Raw genomic sequence first — 4,626 nt, 5'->3', positions numbered from 1 at the left:
ACAATCGTTTAAAATCAGCTGTGTTCTTTTCTGTGCAGATAACAATAAATACTTCATTAAGTAAACAACGAAGATTTTTTGGTTGTTTATTTTCTCTAATGAATTCACGTTATCAGCATAAAATTTCATTCATGCAAAATAAAGTCTTTAATTATGTACGCTACTTTTAATAGGAAAAAATGGATCCCTTCTCTATTACAAAAAGAGTTTTCTGCAATATTTTAAAAATCTGAAGGTTCTAAGCCGTTCTAAGAATTTTGTCGGGCGGAACTGCCTTAAATGGTCTTAAATTAAAAGGAATTTCATATAGATTGAGAATATCAGCCATTTTTCTCTTCCGGATTTGTGTATTTCTTTTAAATTTCCATACAATTTCCAATTTTGCAAACTTTTTTTGTCATTCCACCGTTTTTCGTAGCAGGGTTGCCAAGCCCAGCGTAGCTTAAACAACAGTTGCTACATATTAGTTACAGAATGACACGATCGTTAGTGGAAACACGTTTTTTCGTAGACAACGTAAACGATGCGATTATCGTGAAGAAATACAGAATCCCACTAATGGTGTTGTTTATTTGCAGTGCGCAGTCATTCCACTCAATTGCGCAGTCAAGTGACTCAATTTCTTTTTGGAAAACGAGAATTATCGTACAAATCAGTCAATTTGCATTACAAAAAAGGTGTGGATGTATATAATTTTACATGTTTTTCCAATATTTGGTGTTTCATCAAAATAACAATCAAAAGAAAACAAATTAAAGCCAAATTTAAAAATCACTCAATTGCAGACGAAAAAGAGCCATCTACGGTGTGCAGACAAACTACAGCGCTGTGAATTCACTTTCGTTGTCTGTACCTTCCTTGGCCTATGACGAAAACAAGAGACAAGCCGGAAAAATAGAAAAATTATTTTGTGTTGATTGGTAAGTATTGTGTTGTTTGATAAGTATTGGATTGTATAATATAGTATTCCTTTTAAAGACCTTTTGTTTTTAATAATTTTTAGATTGTCGTCGTACAATGGTTCAAGCCCGCTTTGCATACAAACGGTTATGGATTCAATCCTAGTTTCGACTAAACACTATAAAGTTTTGCAACGGTGGATAGGTGGATTACTCCCTCTGGAATTAAAAGGAGATTCCTTGTCTTTGAGCTTCCAGCATGGAATCGGGTGGCACTCAGTGGCAAGAGAGAAGTTCAACACTGCTGTATCATAAGGGACTGAATAGTCAAAGTGGCCCTGAAATAACGGGCTGCCACTATAGCGAACCTAAACTCTACCCGAATGTTTCACAATTGGCAAAGTTCAGCTTAACATAGATGTGAGTATTAAAACCAGGATAACATTACAACCTTGCTATTTTACTAAATATGGCCTTAACTCTTTGGACCACAGTTTTACAATTTTTATTTCATAAACAAAACAACTGTTTTTTGGTTTAATATAGGTTTATTTATTATAAAATAAAAGAAAAAAAATAAAGTTTTGCTTCAGGCTTTTGGAATATAGGGTGGTTAGTTAACTAACCACCGTAGCCGTTGCAACTAAATTAAATCAAATAAAACAAAAATTATTTTTGATTTTTTATATATATGTTATCACAAAACCAAAAAAAAAAACAAGTATCAAATAAATAAACACAACAGATCTCGTTGATTTATAAACACTTGATGCTGCTTTATTTCAATCACAACTGACAGGTTAAAAATCAAGGGATTTCCCCAAGTTTAAGTAAAGATAAAAACATAACCAGTGCATTCTAGCGACAAAGTCTCGCAACAAATGATTAACGGTGGCTTTAAAAATGTAAGAATTTAAAAATTTTGATTTGGGGTGGCACACAATCAGTTTTATACAAGCAAAAGCAGGTGGTTAGTTAACTAACCACCAAACCTGAAAGAGTTAAGAGAATAATGTATGCTTTTAGTTTGAAGCATATTAATTTTTGCTAAAAGTACTTATTTGAACTTTGATGACGTCGTTCAATACAATACCCATAAATAAAAAAAATAGTTTACAAAATAAAATTTTTGTCATGTATATTTGATGTGAGGTGATTTTTTTATGTATTTTTATTTCCTGAATTCGAATATAGAAGTTAAATTTTTATATGCAACACGTTTTGAGACATACATTTTTAGTTTTTTACTAGACGCGAGAATCATATCTCAAGCTAGAAATGTCCGCTTGTATAGTTGAATCTGTGATAAGTTAAGTGGTTCTAAATATATCGATAAAAATTGAGCACATTTTTATCATGTTTTACAGTGAATCTGTGCCGGTGGAAAAGTGTCACCCGTTGAAATAACGGCCGGTTTCTCTTTATGCTCATAAAGGCGACACTTTAACGTAAGAATAAGATTAGAAGAAAATTGACAAAGTTATATAAGTGTGCCCTTTTTTAAATATATTTTGCACCACTTAACTTATCACAGATCCCTATTTGTTTGATATAATCGTACATTTTTTGCTCGAGAAATGATTTTTCTAATGAAAAAAGGACGAAAAACTAAAAATATAAGGATAATTCAAAAACTGTTTCATTAAAAAATGTGTAACCTCTAATCAAGTGTAAATTTTAGTGTAAACTACTAGTGTAATTGTTAATTGCTTTTTTTAACTTTTTTTCATTACAGATTGTTATGTTTTATCCGCGTGTATAAGACCAAAGATGAAAAATAAAAGAAAGTAAATACTGTACAACACTTCAACTCAACTTCCAATACTTCGCTGAAACATTTGTTTGCTATATTAGCTGTAAAAAATGTTTGCTGTTTCAACTAACGAATGTTTGCTGAAACAACTACATGCTACTGCTGTCCCTTTTTTAAGCAAACAAAATCTGCTGTTTTAGCAAACATTTTTGCTATTATGAGTAACAAAATTTTTTGGGTGTATGTTTTCGGCAATTCATTTTTGTTTTTATTTAAATAATTTATAATAAGCTAGCTGCGCTTGGCGCTAAATGTCATATATCAAAATATTATTGTCCTAGTAGAATCGGTAAAGAATTATAAAAATTCTATCATCGTCTATTCCAAGTAATTCCTGTATGGTAAGGTTGCCAGCTCCATTCTGGTTGGGGTTTATTTATTAAAGGATTTCGCCGTTGGTGGTTTACCAGTGGACATGTGAATGTCGAGTGGTCGATAGACTGCCCCACATTCACATCTCTGCGTATGAGTCATGTTTACCTTGAAGGCAAATGTTTCCCTTTAAACCAAGGGCTTGTGTTTACATTCGGGGAAAACTGGTATAGGTGGCGACCAAAGATACTTGAATCCCGAGAAACTAGCCTCCATATCTATGTCTGGTATCCAAAATGCACTACTCGATTTATGTACTTGTTGGATACATGATTTATTCTTTCCGGAATGGGCATTATCGCATCCGCCTGATCTAAGGCAAGTGTATATGTTGATATCATGGCAGCAAGAGCTACACTTATAATCTTAAAATGGACCCGCTGCAGCTTTACCATTTGTAGATTCGCCTAACGTCAGAATGGTCATGTACTCAATGCTAGAGCGTAGTACACCTTTATACTAAAGTAGCATGTTTCGTGGGCCTGAACCCTAAGATACACTGCAAAGGGCATGTAAGATATTGGTAAACTCAAAGCATTTCCGCGTTATGTAGTTAGCATGAGGTTTGGCCCTTAAGGGGGGCCCAAAAATCCCAGTAGTTAGCATGAGGTTTGGCCCTTAAGCGCGGTTGAAAAACATATCCCAGGAAATTAAATTTATTAACAAAATCTACATTTGAGCCGCCTATTTGTATGTGTGAGGGGGGAGTCGGTAGGTTAGATGGTCGAAATATCATGACTTTATATTTCTGGGGCAATAAACAAAGTAGGATTGATTTAAGTCTGTCGTTGACCGAATCCACAGATTATTGAACCTGCACGGATGAAAAAGACTGTTTTTCATATGTTTGGCTATAAACATTATATGTTTGGAACACAAATTTTTAAACACAATATTTTTGAGTGCAAGCATATAATGTTCATAAACTAGCATAACATGTTTGGGACATATATGTTAATATGTTAGAACATGTTATGTTTGGGACATAAAATGTTTGTAAATATAATATGCTTGAATACAAACATATATTAATTTAGAAATAGCCTATAAACATATATGTGTTTAGTAGCTTGGAGCGCTATTTAACAGGGAGCGATATTGAATAAAGTTGGTGGTTGTTGCTTGTTATTACAAAATTAACATTTTATTTTTCCTTGGGCAATTGATCAGCTACTTCTTTGATCCTTACAAACTGTGTGGTCCGCTGTTCGAATCCCCGTCCGGCAAAAGGTTAAATTAAAATAAAAAAATTATAAAATTGAATAATTTCTTCTACAATGTTTGTATTACAGAAAAAGGTGCTAAGAACTAAAAAATCTCGTGGAAGTGAGAAAGATGTCGGGGAATATACAATTGGTCAGAAACAAAATTTTGAGCATTCAGGTCGAAAACCTATGTTGTTAGCACCTATATTACCTGTTTATTTTCATAATTCATTATGATTGTAAATATATAAATAAATAAATAAAATTTTGAGCACAATATTGTTTGGGAGAATTTTTTTTAAGCATATAATATTTTTAGGTGCAAATGCTTCCAAAC

General features: G+C 32.9%; 1 long non-coding RNA gene across 1 annotated transcript; it reads left to right on the top strand.

Annotated features, from left to right (window-relative positions):
- Nucleotides 1–564: 564 nt before the first annotated feature.
- Nucleotides 565–2,709, top strand: LOC142234801 (uncharacterized). Its single transcript, XR_012721714.1, has 4 exons — nt 565–677; nt 786–920; nt 1,004–1,319; nt 2,635–2,709. It is a non-coding gene; the product is annotated as an uncharacterized LOC142234801 (long non-coding RNA).
- The last annotated feature ends 1,917 nt before the right edge of the window (nt 2,710–4,626 follow it).

Source organism: Haematobia irritans, chromosome 4 (genome assembly GCF_050003625.1).
Source record: "Haematobia irritans isolate KBUSLIRL chromosome 4, ASM5000362v1, whole genome shotgun sequence".
NCBI lineage: Eukaryota > Metazoa > Arthropoda > Insecta > Diptera > Muscidae > Haematobia > Haematobia irritans.
Note: the sequence above shows the minus strand (reverse complement) of the source record. Positions and strands in the feature narration are given on the sequence as shown.